Raw genomic sequence first — 20,419 nt, 5'->3', positions numbered from 1 at the left:
TCCTGCGTTAGAGGAGGGGTATCACCCACCACCAAGGAGCCGGAAAAATGACCGTTCCTTAGTCCTATGGTCTCTGACAGTGAGCTGCATTCCTGAGACACCAGCAAGAGCAATGAAAGCAAACCACAAGATCCAGAAACTGACTCAACACCCCCAGCTAATAAACCTTTGCAGTATCTGCCCAGCATGCTGGGCACAGAAGAGCAATGCCACCCTAACTGAAGATAAGACCTTGAAGTAACCTTGTCCAAGTACTGCCAGTGAAACATGCCCTGTCCTGGCAATATCAACGGCTGCTGCCACCTTACCAACTGCTGACAGTTTGTTTCTGGTCTAGTCCTCCTGTCCTACATAGGAGGTGTATCAGACATTCATTGTCTCTGCTTCCTGACAATAGCCAAGCCAGAAAAATAAAATAAAACAAAAATCTCACTTCCTAAGAGAGAGACAGAGAGAGACAGAGAGAGAGAGAGAGAGAGAGAGAGAGAGAGAGAGAGAGAGAGAGAGAGAGAGAGAGAGAGAGAGAGAGAGAGAGAGAGAGAGAGAGAGAGAATGAGCAGTCAGAGACCCAGCTTGCCCCTACAGACAAGTTCCCGGGGATCGGAGATCTTTAGCAGGAGGTAACTGACCCTGGTCAATATCACGTGCCTCACCTGACAGACTACAGCTGTGTAATCTTTCCATTCTTCTGACAAACGCTACTCTCTATCTCCCTCAAGGCCAGTCATTCCTCTCCGCGCTTGAGAGGTGACTGGAATGAGGCCATTTCAGACACTAGAGAGCCAACGGGAAAACCAGTCAAGTCCCCGACAGAGAACCGACAGCTTCTGACAGCGCTCTACACAGGGGGTCATAATAGGATATGTATTTAGAGAGGTCTGCTGGAGGAGAACTCAGATCCAAGATCCACACAAGAAGACTCCAGGCAAAAAGAGCGACAGCTGAGAAGCTCTGAGGCTGGAGTGGGCTGAGTGTGATCCATCAGTAGAAAAACGTCCAGGAGAACAGGCTGGAGACCAGGTGAGGGTGGGGAACAGGGGGGCAGGCTGGAGGCCAGGTGAGGACGGGGAGCAGGGGGCAGGCTGGAGGCCAGGTGAGGGCGGGGAACAGGGGGGCAGGCTGGAGGCCAGATAAGGGCGGGGAGCAGGAGCAGGTGTGACCTCACGCATCTGTGACTGGTGAGTTAGTCAAGGGTTTCAGAGGAGATAACATGAAAAGTTCCTAACAGGTGAACTCTGGAGAGAAGAACCAACACTGCCCCCTCTTTTAGGGGTTTGCTTGTTTTGCTGTATCTTGTCATTGTATAGAAAAAGGTTTGCTGCATTTGGATGCTTCTAAACACAGTCAAAAGAAAATTATTACTGCATGCCCCCTTGGCAGGCTTTTTTTCCTCCGTGATGTTTGAGCGTGAGGAGATACATAGCCACCCAGAGAAGTCTCACTCCCTGTTGATCCTGCATTCAAAGCAAGAACTTGAACCCAGAACTCAGACCACAGACTGCTTAGAGTGAGGAAGGGAAGCGAAGGGCGCACATCCAGGCACGGAAAGTCCTCCCTTGGTTTCCCCTCCACTGCAGCAAATCCGATTAAATCACCACTTCCTGATCTCCTTACATCTCCTCTAGCTCCATGGTTCTCATGGGCAAAATGGAAGTGCCTGTCTGGGCCATGAGGCCTGTATCCATCTCTCTCCTCCCTCCGTCTTCTTCCCACCATCTTTCAGCTCCTTAGACACCTCAAACCTGCTCACCACTGGACCTCAGCACAAAGCGGTATCTCCTGCCTGGAATGCTAGCCTCTCTCTTCTCCGCCTAATTCCTTCCTGCTTTACTCAGGAGTGACTTCTTCAGATAAACTTTGTCTCACCTTCCCAGTGACAGCCTTGAACCCTAGGGCCGTACTCATTCCTGCTGGCGTGAGACTGCCTCTCCCGGTGGACAGATCTTTGTTAATAAGGAGGCCAGGCTGGCTCATTTCACTGTGGTCTCGCTAGCACTTTGCTGAGGCAGGAGCTCAACAATAGTGGAATGTCTCTGTCTGGCGCCCACCAAGGTCACCTTCTAGAGGAGGCAGGCAAGAAAACAGACAAATAAAAATGGTAACCTTAAACCTCCTTGTGGGGATGAGTTCTTGGAAGGTATTTGGCCACAGGCAGGGCTGAGATTAGAGACACAAGGTCAGAAGGCCATCAGGTGGTGATGGGGACGTGTAATGAGACACCTGAGGATTCAAGGAACTAGACCAGTGGTTCTTAAAGCTCCTCGGCTCTGTTTTAATCAAATGCACACACACACACACACACACACACACACACATGCACGCACACACCAGCAGAATCCAGAATGCCAGGCTTGGAACCACAGCACAGGTAGATCTGAGAAAAGGGATATGAGAAGGAAACCAGAGTTCTGACATGAGGTGATTTCAATCCCACAATGTCTAGGCACTTGTCTACTCTGGCCACATAGTTTGTTATTTCAGAAAGAGAGAGAGAGAGTAAAGCAGAGACCCAAACCAGGTTGTAGACCCCCTTGCAAAGTACTTAATGTGAACCTTAAGAGTCCAGCTCTTAAGTAAGAATCCCTCCCAGGGTTCAATTAAAGACACCACAATAAGCAAAGGGAGCTAAAACGTCAGGGCTAAGAAAACTACTCATAACCTAATCTTTCTATCCATGTTTCTTTATTCTTCTTCCTCTGTTATAAATGTCCCCAGTCATACACACCCTTATAACCAGCAATTCCCCAGCACACACACACACACACACACACACACACGCGCGCAGAGAGAGAGAGAGAGAGAGAGAGAGAGAGAGAGAGAGAGAGATCCGTGACTGTCATCTCAAAGGTGAGTGTAACTTAGTGCTTGTCTAGTGAACTCCCTAATGTAGAAAGTTAGTTAAGAAAGGGATAAAAATCATCAGGGAATTCTAAAGAGGAACGCTAGTGCATTAAGCTACGTTTTTAGGCAGCTAGATAAAGAATTAAAAGTTTATTTTCAGTAAAATTATGAATAGGGCACGGATTGCTTTTTAAATCAGTGCACCACTTTTTTTCTCCCAGCATGCACAGGGGAAATTGGGTAATCAGGCAACGCATATAAACAGTCAGGGAGAAGCTGTGGCTCCTGATCTGAGAGCACATTCACCAGACGCTGCGATTTCTCTGGGCCTTCAGGTCTGGAGTTTACACCTATTGCTCTGAGCAGCACAAACAAAGAGGCGACCCAGGCCTCTAAATGATCAGTTCCAGGGTACGCTGTTATCGGCCATTCTGATCATGGGCGTTGTGGGCCTGTGGTGCCAGCAGGAAGGAAGTCTTTCTCTGGGTTGCTGTTAATCATCTCTTCTGCGGTCCTTGAGAGTAAAACACAGGCAGTAAATTTCCTGAATTAAAATCCATCGGTGAAGTGAGGTGAAGGTGAGCGTAAGGAGTTAGGAATCTTTCAGCATAAGGTCAGTTTTGGGTTGTTGTATTCCTTATCTTCAAGTGAGGTAAAATCAGGGCATGGTTATTCTTCTCTCTTTGAGCAGCTATGAATCAGCAGCCTTGAGCAAGCAGTAAATCTATGTCCTTGGATATCTGTGAATGTCTTAAATGGAATGTTTTTGCCTAGATCCTAAACACTGACCAAATGCCTGTTGATAAAGAGAATTGCAGGAAGGCAGATCTCTGCGTTTACCTAGGAGAGAGGAACAAGGCCTGGCAGTGGGAAACTGTTTTCACACATAGCTAGGGGAATGTGATCAGTGAGCCCCAAAAGCACAGGAAACAGTTCTGAACTGTGGAAATTAATTCCCAAATGTTTATCAGAAGGGGAGTCAGCTACAATGAAAATCCACTTTATTCACAAAGCAATAATCCCAAAATTCTATGAATTTTGGTTTAACCTTTAAAGCCCTTGGCTCTCATGAGTCGCTGGTGAAAAGACATCTGAGAAATTCCTGTAAAATATTGCGGCTTGTAGCAATAATTTATTTTCTCATTTCGCCAGCCCCCACAAGTTCACAAAGCATAAACTAATCAACGCAAAGTGTATGTCTCAGTGGCATTTAAATATCTTCAACGTTGTCCTACCAAAGCCACAATCCAATTCCAGAATGTGTCCACCTCCCCCAGAAAAAGCCTGGCACCCACCAAGCAACCATACCCCACACCTCACTCCACGCCCACTACCTGTTTTCTGGTTTGATGGATTTGCCTGTTCTGGGTGTTTCATACAAGTAGAGATGCTGTTACATTTTACACTTGAATTATGTAGATGTTTTACTCTATCAAAGCTTTATATTGTTTTGTGCTCCAACGTACTTACTGACTCTCAGGGCAAACTAAGATCCTAAGTGATCATCAGGCGATGAAAGGAGACATAGACAGAGACCCACATTGGAGCACCGGACAGAAATCTCAAGGTCCAAATCAGGAGCAGAAGGAGAGAGAGCACGAGCAAGGAACTCAGGACCGCGAGGGGTGCACCCACACACTGAGACAATGGGGATGTTCTGTCGGGAACTCACCAAGGCCAGCTGGCCTGGGTCTGAAAAAGCCTGGGATGAAACCGGACTTGCTGAACATAGCGGACAATGAGGACTACTGAGAACTCAGGAACAATGGCAATGGGTTTTTGTTCCTACTGCACGTACTGGCTTTGTGGGAGCCTAGGCAGTTTGGATGCTCACCTTACTAGGCCTGGATGGAGGTGGGTGGTCCTTGGACTTCCCACAGGGCAGGGAAACTTGATTGCTCTTTGGACTGATGAGGGAGGGGGACTTGATTGGGGGAGGGGCGAGATATGGGAGGCAGTGGCGGGGAAGAATCAGAAATCTTTAATAATTAAATAAAAATTAAAAAAAATTTACAAACAGAAAAAAAGAAAAAGAAAAAAAAAAGATTCGAAGTGAGAGGTTCCTCTAGAATCACTGGGTTTCTCCAACAGGAGCGTAAAGAGGGAAAAAGAGGAAATGACTTCCGGCAGACAACTAGACGAACCCATCGCCTGGCACCTACTCGGTGCCATGACAAAGGTTTAGTTTACCTGTAAAATAAATGACATCATGTCCTTTTCTTGGAAGCATATTACTCGGGAAACAACCTTCTTCTTTTCCGAGGAATTGAGAGCATTTTTACGTGGGCATTGGATGCTCACAATGTAACAGGCATCTATTAGCCCATGTAAGTGGATGAATGTTCCCGGCAACTGGAGAAATAGCAAGCTATGAGTCAAACTATGGGCAGGAACGAATTTGCCTGAACATTTTTTGTTTACATTTTTAAATTTTAGCTTTTGGTTACATTAAAAATAGTGCATGCATGTGGTTACCCTGATATATTTCAAGACATGTGTGCATCATATCAAGTCAGGATAAGTGTACTGGTCTCTTCACTCACAGAACTGAACGTGTTTAAAATCCTTTATTCTAGCCAGACAATGGTAGCCCCCGCCTATAATCTCTGCACTCAAGAGGGAGAGGCAGGAGGACCTCTGAGTTCAAGGCCAGCATGGTCTATAGAGTGAGTTCCAGGACAGCCAGGGCTACACAGAGAAACCCTGTCTTGAGAAAAGGTTTTTTTTTATTCTAATTGCCCTTTATATATGGTGACATGTTATGGTTGGAGATTTGAAATATGGTTGGATAATTTTTGATGATAAAAAAGGTACAAAAACTCTATAAACTACTATATATATGTGTGTGTGTCCATTTACAAATTTAGTATCCAGCTATAATTATTTATACAATGTAGCCTTTTCATTTGAATCTCATCTTAAGATCTAATATTTAAATAGTAAAATACTACGGAATCTTAAAGTGAGCCCGAACAGCAGCTGGAATGCACATGCACAGAAGTCTTTATCACAGCGGCTTGTCGTTTTATAATTTCAATTTTCAAAACCCGAATTTTAACAGCTGTATATTTGTCTCTCCAAGCAGGAAAAGAAAAGAAGCTTGATACTGAAATTCTGGAGTCTGCCTTTCTCTCCGGGAAAGTCCTCTGCTCTCGGAGGACTCCGTCCGTATTTCATAGGCTCCTTGAAAGGTGACCAAAGGAGCTGCGTTCTCCCTTCTCATGATTGCCCGACAAATGGCATCGAAAACCAAGCCAATGCATCCTGCTGTGCATGCACGCAAAGGAGATGGGCCTTGGCCACAACACCCTCGCCAGCCAAGTCAAAACCTCCTTGCTAGAATCTCGGAACCGCGCCTCACACAGCCAGGATGTCAATAGTGTCTGTGTCGCTAATTGGCCTATGAAACGGCTCCGTTGCCATGACTAAGTAAACAACATTCAGGGACGGTTATGATTAAATTGCTTGGAAGAGGGGAAGGAAGGGCGCAGGGCTCCGCCACTGAGTCATTAGCAGAAGACATTCGGAGCCCTGAGTCTGGAACCGGGACTTAGAGGGATTTCCGAAGGAAGTAATTTCCTAACTCAGCCAGGCCTTGGGAGCAGAGGAGACAGGGCAGGGCGTAGAGGCATAATGAGGATCCTCATCCTTTTCTCATCGGAAATGCTACGACGTCAGAGAGCACGAAAGGACCTCGGGATTAACCTGCTGCAGTGTTTTCAAGCTTAATGGCCTGAAAAGGTGATGCCAGACAAGTCTCAGGCCGCAAACCCTTAGATCGGAGTTCTTCGGAGTCCCCATGCCTCTGTAAGCATGTGCGTGCACATGTACGTGTGTGTGCGCGCGCGTGCGTACCCACGCAAACATAGACACGCAAGCACATTGCTCGTGTGTGTGGAGGCCAGAAGTCAACATCACCTGTCTTCCTCCGTCACTTCACCCCTAATATTTGTGAGACAGGGTCTCTCGCTGAACCTGGACTTCACTGTCATAGCTAGAGGACCTAGCTGCTGAGCCTTGAGACCCGCCTATCTCCACCACAACCAGCCCCAGCGCTGTGCCGGGTTCTCGCGTGGACTCAGCAAGCATCGTACCCACTGAGCCACCTCCTCAGCCGCTCACCCCCTTGCCTTACAGACCCGGTTTCACGTCTTGATTTTCCTCAGCCCTCCTCGCTTGAGCTTTTAAGCAGCAGTCAGAACCAGCTGCTTCGATCCCGCCTGTGAATGAGGTTTCTCTCTGTGGTGCTTTATTCCAGTAGAAAGTCAGTTTTCTGGATGCCTCAGCAACAACCCTGGTGATTGCTCCATTATGTTTACACTACAACAGGGCAGGACATTGCAGGCTTAGAGCTTGGAAGCCACGGGGACCATCGTCACCTGGCAGGCCAATCTGCATCCCTATGCTTCTCTGCCTAGGGCATCAACAGAACCTAGGCAACCAAGACCTCAAGAGCCAGATCTCCTCCTGGTCCAAATTCTGGCCTCACCACCTCCTAGCAAGTTCCTTGGTCGTTCTGTGACTCGGTTTCCCTATTTGTCATAAGGGTAAATAAGTACCTGTATCAAGTTTTTCTGAGAATTGGATGGTTGCTAGAGGTCAGCCATTAACATATCCATCACATGGTGAACACTAATGAGGATTTGATTTCAGGAGAAAAGTATCATAGGGATACTGTTGCCAATACTAGCAATCAGTTCTGGTAAGCTTTTGATCATTTTTAGTTGTCATGTCTGTAGGACTTCAGAACATTTAAAGGAGAGGATGATGATTATTATGCTGTTATTGAACCATTATAGAATGCAGGAGGCCAACTCTGAAATGCTGAGGAGACAGATGATAAAGTGTGTTCTGATACGCACACAGGGCTCAGTAGAGAGCCACAGTGGGTGCCGGTGATAAAGACTTGGTTCGAGTCAGGCAAGACTCCCTCCAGGAGGCCACATCAATGTGTTAGCCAGATGGAGGAGACAGGGATTGTACCCCTGGAGAGGAGGCAACCAAGTGCTCCTTGTGCCTTATGCTTCTGATCAAATCGCGCCAGTGAATGCCTGAAGCTGCCAGCCTCACCCCCCACCCCTGCCGCGGCAGCTGCCGAGATCAAGGCTCACCGCCTGGCAGGCACTGCCTTTTCAAAGTTTACCCCGCCTCCCTCGGCCTCACTCCAGCCTTTCAGGAGCTTCTGTAGTGAGCCAGCCCTTCAAACAGGCATCCTCTACCCATAAACCTTAGCACAGGAGCGCTTGTGGGCGTTGCTTTCCTCTTCCTTCCGCCCCAGCTCTGACCAAAGGCCGTGCGGTGAGGGACTAGGAAATGTTCCCCACAGGCTCATGTTCTGAAGAAACAATCTCAGGTTGGTCACATGGCCATAGAAACTTTGTGAGGTTGGGGGCGTAACTGAAGGAAATGGGTCACTGGATAAAATCCTTGGGGAAATCTCTCCTCTCTTCGCCTCCAATCTTCTCCCCTTTCCTTCCCTCCCTGTCCCTCTCCTCCCCTCCCTTCCCCTCCGCTCTCCTCTCCTCTCCTCTTCAATAAGGTGAAGCAGCTTCTTCACATGCTTCTGTCACCACCTGTCCCAGAAACATGGAACCAAGTGATTATGGACTGAGGCCTTTGAACTGTGAGCCGATAGATAGATAGATAGATAGATAGATAGATAGATAGATAGATAGATAGATGATAGATGGATGGATGGACAAATGGATGGATGGATGGATGGATAGATAAACGGATGGATGGATGGATGGATGGATGGATGGGTAGATAAACAAATGGATGGATGGATGGCTAGGTAGATGGATGGGGATGGATGGATAGATGGACAAACAGACAGATATATTCTTCTTTAGTTTATTTGTCAGGTTTTCCATCACAACAACAAAAAACCAGTCCAGATGATCAAATAACCCCTCACTGGCAAGTGTTCTATCTGGTCGGGAAGAATGGATTCCGTCTCCCTCCATATCTTAGACGTCATCCTGACCATATTGACTATAGCATCCTATTTTATTTATTTCCTCTCCCCTTCCAGCCCTAGCAGAAAGCAAACCCTACAACATCAAGGTTTTATTTGATTTGGCATTGCTAGAAGCCCAAGTACATGGGAAAGGCTCGGTCGACTTGAGCTGTTATTTCTCGGCTGAACAAATCTCCCTGAGTCCCAGCATCAGTGCAGAGAGGATGTGTTTGAAGATGGAGTCGATAAACTAGATCAAAGATTGTCCAAAGCAGTCTTGTTCAGGGAAAAGGCAATTTTGTTCTGCTGCCGCTGACTTCCTCTCTCCCCGGGATCCCAAGCACTTGCTTTTTGAAGCCTATGAGCAAGAGAAGAAGTAATTGGAACAATGTATACTTCCAGAGTCCCACATCCCTGTCAAATGCACAGTCCTGATATCTGGGCATCTCTTGCCATCTAGTGAGCACTTACGGGTAGTCGGAGATGCTAGCCTAGGCTTCTTTAAACAATAATTGGAAGTAATCCTGCCTATTGGCAAAGAATGGGAATTTTATCCTCTGTCAATTCTGCAATTCTGGTGCTGCCTCAGCCCCTCCCCCCACACACACACAGAGAGAGAGAGAGAGAGAGAGAGAGAGAGAGAGAGAGAGAGAGAGAGAGAGAATAGTGTCACTGTAGTGAACTGGCAGACAGCCTTGGCAGCAAGAGTGGAATGAATTCAGGCAAGAGTTTCCTACTGCAGGGCTCAGAAGCCAACATCTGTGTTGTGTGCCCTGTACATGGCACACCTGGGTTCTTGTGTCACTCATGGGACATGCCACGAGCGTGTAATCTTCGCATTTGTGTAATACAGCAGCACTGGTCAGCTGAGCCTGGTTTGGCAGCCCAGACTCCCCAGTTCAGTTGTAGCGATTGATCTGGGAACCTGCACCTTAAGGGGACACGTGAGCCTGCCCTACCCCATGTCCCTCCAGGTGATGTGGACCCTGGCCTTATAGAGACACTGTGTTGATAAACATTGGCCTAGCAAGCACCTTGCTATAACAATGGTGTGATTGATCTCATAGCCTCTTCCTCTCCCTTCCCAGTCTAACTTAAAATAATTATGCGCTTAAAATTAGCAAAATAAATTTCCTCTCTCATTTGCCAGGTGGCCTGCTGGTCTGTTATATCGTAGTCATGATTAGAGAGAGAGAGAGAGAGAGAGAGAGAGAGAGAGAGAGAGAGAGAGGAAAATAAGATGGGCGTTAAGAGCCCCACATTGGTGTGCTCATGTATAATTTTCTGCAAGTTGCTAGCCCTCCACCTACACCTTAGGCCATTCATTCTCAACCTGTGGGTTGTGACGTGTTTCGGGCTCCAAGGACACTTTAACAGCGGTCACCTAAGACTATCGGAAGATACAGATATTTACATTATGGTTCTTAACAGTATCAAAATCACAGTTATGAAGTAGCAACAAATATAATTTTATGGTTGGGACCACCACAACGTGAGGGACTGTGTTAAAGGGTAACAGCTTTGAGAACCACTGCCTTCGACACTTCATTTGCTAATGAAGAGGTCTCACTTCCTCCACAAGAAGCGCCAGTTTCTGTTCACATTTGCAAATGTGAATACTGTCCTAATTATGAAAAGAAATTCCATTAGATCCCCGTCTGTACCGCTCTCCCTAGCCTTTCTCGTTTTCCAAAATTATGAGTCATCTCTATCTCTCCATGATCTGGTCCCACTAGTTCCGTGATCTGGATACATTTCTTGAGTATTTGCTTGGCATCTTCTGGCACCCTTGACCTCAGGGGTAGGATATATAGACCTCTACTGTTCAGATCTCTCTACAGTCTTGCCGTTTTCCGTGGAGAGTGCCCTGACACTCAGCACAGGTTTCCTAGGCACACACAACCTTGAGAGGAGCAGTTTCCTTTGCCATTCATTTCTGCCAAGATGTACTGCCTAGCCACAGGTCCAAAAGCCATAGGAGTGCCTGGGCATGGACTTAATCTGAGCTACTCTAAAGCTTTGCTCCTGGAAGTTGACCCATGTCAGGTTTCTTCTCACGGGGGTGAGGTCTGACATGATTACAACTGATGATGGAGAAACTGCGATTATCTGAATTTAAGAAGACATGTTTCTTTTTGTTTGTTTATTTCCTTTATTTTAGTTTGAGACAAGGTCCTACTATATAGTCCTCACTGTAGGCGGAATTTTCCACCTAAATGGCCAATCAGCCCTGTCCTGCCAGCCACTCCCCAAGTAACCACACAGAGACTTATTATTAACTATAAATGCTCGACCAATAGCTTAGGCTTATCTCCAGCCAGCTCTTACAACTTAAACTAACCCATTTCTATCAGTCTGTGTGTTTCCCTGAAGCTCATCTACCTCATCCATGAACTTCCCATGTTGCTTCTCCCAGTCTGGCTTGAGACTCTGCCCTCCTCCCAGCATCCTCTCTGCCCTGAAAATTCTGCCTAGCTATGGGCCAATCAGCTTTTTATTAACCACGAGAACAACACATCTTCACAGTGCACAAAAGGATTATTCCACCCACATTGGAGCACCGGACTGAAATCTCAAGGTCCAAATCAGGAGCAGAAGGAGAGAGAGCACAAGCAAGGAACTCAGGACCGCGAGGGGTGCATCCACACACTGACGGGGGAGGGGGAGGGAAAGGGGAGGCGGCGGTGGGGAAGAGACAGAAATCTTTAATAAATAAAAAAAAAAAGGGATTATTCCACAGCACCTCACTGGCCTGGTCATCATTATGTAGACCAGGCTGACCCGCCTCTATGTCCCAAATGCTGTGGCCAAAGGCGTGTGCTAATATGCATGCAGAGGACTTGTGTGTGCCATATATGGTCGTGCCCGACAGACAGCGAGTAGCCTGGCTAAACGAGTTATGGGCAGAATAGACATGTCTGTGAAGCATGTGTAAGTTCATGTGATGAGTTCCATAGGAAAGGTTTTGGAAGGCAGTGCGTGGAATATATTAATGGTACCCCAAGAAGCAGAAAGAGGAGAATTTTGCCTTCTGCTCTTCACCCTTCGGCACAATGTAAATTCTTTTACTCACTTGCATAGCCGACTCTTATTACTGAAATTAACGCAACAGTAGGAAAGTGCCTGCTACCCAGGGGAGTGTGCTGATCACCCAGGTTCAGGGACCATTGCACCAAGCAAATGAGATAAATTCTATTCGTTTAACTTCTCAGTTAAAAGAATTAAGCCTTCCCTCCAGATGCAAGCTCTCCAATTACCCAGTACCCACCAAGCCTCAAGCACTACCAGCACTTGGGAGTCCTTGTCTGTGCAATAAGTAATCAGAGATGATGAGCGGCAGAAAAAAACAACTAATTGAAAGTTGAAAATGGAAACATAAGAGGGGGAGGGAGTAAAAATGCCTAAACCTAAGTCCAGGGACATCAGCTAGAACATTGTATCTCTACCCACCTCCTACACTTCTAAGATACATGATACTTTGTCTCACATCCTTGAGGTCCTTGAGTAGAAAGATCCATAAAGAAAGTAAACTGAAGTTTGTTTATACTCCAACGCCTTCTGAACAGGCTGAATTTTAGTGGTCAAGAGCCAAAGCATCGAATCTTTCATTGAGACTCGTAATTGTTTATCATTGCAATATCTTAGTGAAATATGCACTGTCAGCCCCATATTAAAGAATGCTCTTTAATAGTCCCAAGTCTGAGGGTGTCGTTCCATGGGTAGAGTGCTTGCACAAAGACCTGGGTTCAATCTTCAGCTCTGCGTAAGACTGGGCCTGCTACTACTGCACATGTGTGATCTCAGCACTTAGGCAGCAGAGGCAGGAGGATGGCCATTCTCGCCCTAGCTTTTTCTGTCCACAAGACTCGGAGGCCGGAGGGAGCTGAAAAGAGTGATCAGGGTCAGGCAGCTTGAGTCAATGGAGACAGCTGTTCAGTGTTACAACTCCACTTTATCCCAGGAAGAAAAGGAAATATAAAAGCTGGGGATGGCGGCCTGAGCATCACCTAATTTGCATAAGAGGCACACTCCGCCCATAAGGCTTCTAGTATGTGCTGCAGAGAAAACTTCAAGCTGGGATCTACAGCAGGGCTCAAGTTAAAGATAAGTCAGCAGCTGGTTTAGAGACAGCTTTCAGATAAGGTTTGAAAGTCCTCCAGGCCCAGGGACGTTTCCCCAAATAAGGGCAGGTAGGGGCAGGAAGTTCTGCTGGAGAGAGGGAGCCCCACCTCCCCAGGCCATTGAGATAAGCTGCCAGCTGTGGGGAGACTGCGACCTCTCCAGTCAACACCAATCTTCCAACAGAGGATCAAAAGTTCAAGGTCATCATCAGCTACACAGGGAGCTGGAGACACTGGATGCCCCCACCAAGGGCTGTAGTTTAATATTTCACATCAAATTCCTCTGCCACTATTAAAAATTGATATAACTCTCCATCCTTAAATTATCCTTGAGATACCAGTTCTTATACCTTTTTCTTTTTTCTTCCATTCCCCCTTAATGCTGAATTCTCAACACAGCACTTTTTGAGAGAGAAAAGCAACTTGAGCAGAATGAAGAGGAACAGGAGCATGGAAACTTCTTCCTTGGCTGGAGAGATGGCTCAGCCCTTAATGGCTAGAGGCTCACAAAGAAAAACATAGGAAACTTCATCCAGTAGGTATGTAAAAGCCGAATATGACTCTCAGTTCCAAATCCTACCATAAAAACATGCAATGCCAATTCCACATCTGGACTCCTGATGACTGTACCTGGGGTTTCCAACTATTTGCAAAATCTGGCAAAATTTCAAAACAGTAAATATTCCTTGATATGAGATACACATTATTTGCTAAAAACATAAGTTATGATACGATCCACAACAAATTTACAAGATTTTCAGCCTCAAACAACAGGCAAGTCTTTGGGTAGTTATTAATTCAGTAATTGTTCTTGTCTGTAAGCAGAGGGCTTTCACATATATATTACCACCTTTTTCTTCAGAACCCTAAAGGGCATTCAAAGGGAAATAGTCTCATTCTGCCCTGAAACTCAGGCAACAGACATTCACAAACTCCAAATTCCCATGCAGCCAATCAAGGGACAGAAAGGGGGGGGGGTGGCGGCTCCAAATAATCATTCAGAGAAGATGGAAATGATACTGGTTGAAACAGTTTTCTAAATAGTTTGTTTTTCAAATAATTAAAAATAAATAAAAAAATAAAAGGTCTGTTTCAGCAAATCACACTTTTGGGAGGAGTTTTTCCCAACCAGAGCAATAGTAAGTCTATTTTGGAACAGGACAGGCTATTTATAAAATGGGGGGAGGGGAGGAAAAGAATATTTGTGTAAGAAAGCAAATGTTTCCACAGCCAGCCCTCGGTTTCAGATTTCTCATTATTTTCCCCCAAATGACCCATTAAATCTTAAGTAAATACAAAGTTAGATTCCAGATCATTCCTTGAACCACAGGACTTCCATGCGCAAAGCAGGCGATTTCCATGCTGTTGTTTGAGAAGAGGGAGCCTCAGCTGAAAGAAATAACCCCATCAAATTGGCCCGTGGACAAGCCTGTCGGGCGTTTTCTTAAGCCCGGACCACCGCGGGAGGTGCCATCCCAGGCAGGTGGTCCTGGGAGGGATAAGAAAGTCGGCTGTACAAGCCGCAGGAGCGAGTCAACGAAGCAATGTTTCTCCACGGTGTTTGCTGCAGCTCCTGCTTCCAGGGTCCTGTCTTGAGTTCCTGCCCTGACTTCCTTTCAGGATGGACTGTGATGTGGAACTGTAAGCTCAAGATATCCTTTTCTCTCCAAGCTGCTTTCGGTCACGGTGTTTCACCGAAGCAATAGAAACCCTAACTAAGACACCCGCCATACTGTGACCACACAAAACAGCCAGAGAACAGTCGTCAGGAGCTGTCCGCCTTGCTTCCTTGAGATGGAGTCTCTCACTGTCTTGGAATCTGCCAACCGTGTGCCTGTCCACCTCCCCAGTGCCAGGACTACCCGTTACCACGGCCCCTGGCTTCTTTAGGTGAGTTCTGGAGAGTAAACTCCGAGCTTCGCAGTTACCAGGCAACCAGTTTACCCTGGGAGCCATCTCCCTAGTCCCTGGTGCACGCTTTGAAAAACCATTAGTTTTATCTAAATGGGTGCCACTTATCGGCCGTATTTTTCCTGTCACAAATCAGCTAACTCTCTTGTCCCTAAAAACAGATGAAATTATCAATTTTAGGGTCAAAATAGATAGCATCTACTCAGTAATGACTACTATTAATAAACACCCTTGAAAGTAAGAAGAAAGACCTCGGGGTGCAGATTTGTTTAAGGTGCCCCCTGGAATTGCCAGAGAATTTGGGACATCACGTATTCTGCGCCTTTCTCTATCCTGCCCTTTAGATTGGTGTAAACAAACATGTACACGGGAGCATGTATTTTTTTTTCTACTCAGTATCCTTACTGCAAGAACTGACCCCACACCCACCCTTGCAGGCTCCATCCGTGACTTCTGATTACAAGCTTAGAGCAGGCACATGACCCTGCAGGGCGTCCCAGGTTAGCTACTGGAAGAGTTCAAATCATTTGATGTCTTTAGTATTTTAAAATCACTTCCTTATGGCTGATTCTACTCTTCGCTCAGAAATCAATCTACTAGGTTATTCATAACCATAAGAATACAAGTTTGTATGATTAACGACTTCCGAGCTTTGGTTGGAGGGCAGCACAAGGAATAAGCATTGGGCATTTCTTTCCTAAAAGGGCAGTCAGTATCGGGAAAGTGACCCTGGACACAGCCACAGACCTCCATTCCTATACCGAGAGACACAGATTTACATTTTTCAAATGCTCACGAATCCTCAAGGCCTGACCATACATGGGCATTAAATATAATTCTCCACTCAATGCCCATGGTGAATCACATTCTTACACTTAAAATATCTGCAAGCCCCTTACTGGGGTTGGAGGGAAGACTCTGAGGTTAAGAGTGCTCTTCCAAAGGACCTGGGTTCAGTTTCCAGCTGTTCCAAGCACCCATATCAGGCCACTCACAGTGACCTGTAACTATAGCTCCAAGAGATCCAAAACCCTCTCTGGCCTCCAAGGGCAACAACACTCATACGGGAACACATATATAGGCACGTACACAAATCCCACACCTTAAAAAAATTATAAAATGCATATAGGAACAATTTACCATCTTGGCCTTTCTTATCGTGACCATTTTAAATATTCACATTGAGCAATGTCCTCCAAAACTGGACAAGCTATACTATACTATATATATTAAATATAATATACGATATATATTAAATATAATATATACTACATATATAGTATACTATATAAAATGTGGTCTTATATAGCTGGGGTCTGTGTTGTCACCAAAGGCCACAGGGATGCCCAAGGTCTGGGCTGCCTCCTGTGGCCATGATAGTGTCCAAGGGCTATGTCACCACCAGGGCCACGCTGATCAGAGCGGCCTGTCCCCTGGGCCATGGTGACATCTGGGCCTGAGCTGCTGCTGAAAGCCATGTCTGGGTCTGTGGCTCTACACCAGCCAGGGTCTGGGTTGATGCCCATGGCTTCTGTTACCACCGAGGGCCGTGCGGATATTTGGGGTGTGCTCAGCCACTTGCGACCATGTTAGCGTTTGAGGGTCATGCTGCCACCAGGGCCACGCTGATCTGGTTGGTCTGCACTGCAGGGACCTGGTATTCTGTGCCCAGGCTGTTGCTGGGGGCCATGTCTGGCTCTGGGGTCCTGCTGCAGCGGGGGTCTGTATGCTACCACGGGGCAGGGGGGCTCATAGGAACCATGTGTGTTGAGATTCAAAGGCCATGTTGAGCCAGCACTGACCACCACTGGCCCTGGGAGAATGAGCTGGCCCTGCCCCTCACCCCCGGAGTGGGAGAGCTGGCTCCACTGCTTCCCTGGGCTTTGAGATAATCCACCTCAGCATCTTCCTCATCCATGACCTGCTGGACTTTGTGAAGGTACTGGTCCTGCAGAACCATAGCCAGGATCTCTCTGTGAGGGTCCGGTATTGATGGTGTACCAGAAGCCAGAGGCCTCGAACCAGACCAACAACTCATTACACAATGAACATTTGTATTTTAAGTAAACATATGGACAAAGGGACATCCTGCACGACACACTGCAGCTCACATTGCGACTAAGATGAATGAAAAGGTGATGGAGAGGCGGGGAGACGGAGTGAAGTGGTTTTGGTGTCTGTTTTGGGGTTTTTGTTTTTAGTTTTCTTTTGGGTTTTGGAATGCTACCGGGGTGAGGGGTGGACATGGGTGGACTCGAAAATGAGTGGGATTAGGGTACATGATATGAAATTCCCAAATGATTAATTAAAAAATTATGTTTAAAAAAAGTTGCTGTGCCATGGTGGCGCACGCCTTTAATCCCAGTGCTCAGGAAGCAGAGGCAGGACCGGAGCTCTGTTGAGGAATATTATTTTCATGTGTTTTACTTTTGTTTATGCTGTGTTGGTTAACTGTGAAGCTGTGTTACTGTGCCTGTCTAAAACACCTGATGGTCCTAATAAAGAGATGAACAGCCAATAGCGAGGCAGGAGCAAGGGTGGGCGGGGCTGGCATGCAGAGAGGATAGATAGAAGAAGAAATGTGAGTGGAGAGAAAACGTGAGGAGGACATCAGGGGCCAGCCACCCAGCAAGTCACAGAGTATACAGAAATAGAGAGAGATAAAAGCTCGGAGGCAAAAGGTAATCGGGATAATTTAAGAAAATCTGGCAAGAAACAAGCCAACCTAAGGCCAGGCATTCATAACTAAGAATAAGCCTCTGTGTGTGATTTATTTGGGAGCTTGGTGGTGACTCCCCCTCCCAAGAAATCCAAAAGAGAAGAAAAAAATCACACAACAGATCTCTGAGTCCAAGGTCAGTCTTGTCTACACAGTTTGTTCCAGGACAGCCAAGGCTACACAGATAAACCATTTCTTGAAAAACAAAAACAAACAGAAAAGTCCCTTCACCCCCTCAGCCATACCTGACTATTACCATTCTACTTTCTGTCTCTATTAAATCCCAGTTCCCATTAAAGTTTGAGCCACATTTAATCTCTTTAATTTCTAAGTACACTATTAGTCTTGCCTAAAGTTCAGACAACCCGGAAATGCCTATGACGGAACATTAAATTCTTCCCATTCCCAGCCCCACAACCCAGAAGTAGGTCATAACTATTAACAGTTTCAGGTACACGCTGTGTGAAGCTTTCCTATACAGATATTTGGCAGTTGGGAAGGGCAGGAATCACATCTCCTCTTAAGGTGGGGTGTGTCTCTTCTGAAAAGTTTCTGTACCTCACAAGCCCCTCCGCCAACATAATAATCCGAATCAGACCAAATTAAACCAAATTAGAAAAAGCCCAGGTTTAATGGATACCAATGCCCCTGGATGGCTTTCCAGCCCCCAGAGGGGGCAGTTTAAATACCCTGTAGGAGCTGCCTTGAGCATCTCTGGGGAGGTGTCATCATTTGGCAGGCCTTCTCTCAGTTGGAGTCTGGACTGAGGCAACCCCTAGGGGAGGGGCTTGGGATGGAACCTTCTACCCAAATGTTTCAGACTCTGGATATATGGATGCCAGGGGCTGGGGTGAAGCCTTAACCCAAACATCTTCATCACTGTGCCTCTAAATCTCATGGACCTCGCACCACTATCCACTCGCTCTGGTCCCGTGCATGTGTTGTGCTTTTTAGACCACAACTCAAGAACTCCACCGTCCATCACTCTGTGTTGATTCGTGGACACACGCTATGGTTTACATACATGTCTTCCAAAGACTCGTGGCTGGGGCTCCAGCTTGTATTATTTGGGGGAGGTGACACAACCTTCAGACACAAGGCCTGGCAGAAGGGGGTTAGGTTATTGGGAAGGTGACCTTACAGGAACATTGGATCCCAGTCCCGTCTCATCTCTTGTTCCCCTTCCTGTCTATGATGAGGCTGACAGATGTCTGACAGGCCTTCTCTGTCGTACAATCATGATAAACTAGAGCACCATAGTCTACAGCAACAGAGCCAACTGACCATGGACGGAAGCCTCCAAAACCATGAGTCAAAATGAATCTCTGCCCTTTAAGTTGATCGTTTCAGGTATTTTGTCCCAGTAAGGGAAATTTAATTAGCACACGGCCCTCACAGGGATGAGGATGAAGTACCTATAACGAAGACTATGAGCATGGATCTCATTGTGTACATCTATTCTCAATACTAAATCAGAAGAAAGGGCAGCAGGCTTTACCTTAAAAGGAAACGAAAGATCTTAAATAGTTGGCCATAAATAAAATGGTTTATTTTTAACAACGGACATCCCATAGACATCCCCAAACAACTCAGTCTGTTACCAGGATAATAGGTTGCCCTCCACAAACTGACAGCAAGGCCCCCATTGCTGAAGACAACACCCACGCAATTCACTGAAGCTAGAGAGGCCAAGGTGGTGCCTACAGAGAGCCTTCACCCCTACATCCCAATGTCTTTGGTATGGCAAGGTCCTCTGCGGGCTACCCAAAGGGAAGTGTACATACCAACCCAGCCACAAAGCCTTTGATCTACAATTCTGTCCTTCTTACAAAATATGCTAGGGCAATGGTGGCACAAAGCTGGTGGGGTCACCATCTCATGTCTAATTTGACCTACTCCAAATATGGCCTACTCCAAAGATGGAACCCATACCCAACACTGCTTGGGTGGCCAAGAACCCAACTGGATAGTCCAGAGACTTAGGATAAAAACCAAATACTGCTGGTCTTAAAAAAAAAAAAAAAAGAGTGATAAAAAAGACTTCTTTATTCTGCTATACTCATAGACCAGTGATTTGATCTGCCATCATCAGAGACGCTTCCCCTTGTGGCAGATGGGAACAAATACAAGGACTCTCCCCCGCCCCCCACCCCCCCCAGCAGAGAGAAAAAGACCATGAAACACTTGGCTCTAAATGGGAGGCTTTCATTGAATCCTTCCCCTTAGAGTTCAGGGAACCCAGGTGGAAGAGGCAGAAAGAGTGAAAGGGTGTTACAGGAGTGGTAGACTGCTTGTTGTCCTGGCTAGCTTACACCCGAAATACACCCGAAATAATCACACAGAAATTGTATTCATTAAATCACTGCCTGGCCCATTATCTCTAGTCTCTTATTGGCTAACTCTCACATCTTGATTTAACCCATTTCTGTTAATCTGTATATTACCACGTGGCAGTGGCCTACCTGGAAAGATTTGGCATTTCTGTCTCTGGTGGCTCTATGGCAGCTCTCCATCCGCCCTTCTTCCCAGCATTCAGTTCTGTCTACTCTGCCTACCTAAGTGCTGCTCTATCAAAAGGCCAAGGCAGTTTCTTTATTCAACCAACTGAGCCAAGGTCATATATACAGGGCCTGCACAAGTCTACACAGGTCCTCTACATAAATGTGAGGTGTGTGTATTTGCGTGTGTATGTGTGTATGTATATGTGTATGTTTGTGTGTTTATGTGTATATGTGTGTATATGCATGTGTGTGTATGCGTGTGTTTGTGTGTATGTGTGTGTGTGTGTGTGTGTTCAGTTTAGTATTTTTATGAACTTCTGAGTGTATTAGCAAGTGGGATCTCTGATTCTTGCACCTTCTCTTCAGC

The 20,419-nt window shown here is 46.4% G+C and overlaps 1 long non-coding RNA gene across 10 annotated transcripts in view; it reads left to right on the top strand.

The window, feature by feature from the left end:
- The window catches only part of LOC126503761 (uncharacterized), a 59,195-nt gene extending 39,786 nt beyond the window's left edge, over nt 1-19,409 (top strand). For 3 of the 10 annotated variants that reach the window (XR_007592388.1, XR_007592382.1, XR_007592379.1), the window contains 4 exons: nt 720-1,020; nt 5,927-8,194; nt 13,321-13,460; nt 14,252-19,409. This is a non-coding gene — a long non-coding RNA (uncharacterized lncRNA). Of the gene's footprint in view, nt 1-719; nt 1,021-5,923; nt 8,195-13,320; nt 13,461-14,251 lie in introns of all 10 variants that reach the window. The other 7 variants (XR_007592387.1, XR_007592384.1, XR_007592386.1 and 4 more) reach the window with 7 other exon arrangements.
- Nucleotides 19,410-20,419: the final 1,010 nt, after the last annotated feature.

This window comes from Alexandromys fortis, unplaced genomic scaffold (genome assembly GCF_014885135.2).
Source record: "Alexandromys fortis isolate MF-2015 unplaced genomic scaffold, M_Fortis_MF-2015_v1.1 scaffold_50, whole genome shotgun sequence".
NCBI lineage: Eukaryota > Metazoa > Chordata > Mammalia > Rodentia > Cricetidae > Alexandromys > Alexandromys fortis.
The sequence above is the reverse complement of the archived record's forward strand: the minus strand, read 5'-3'. Positions and strand labels throughout refer to the sequence as shown.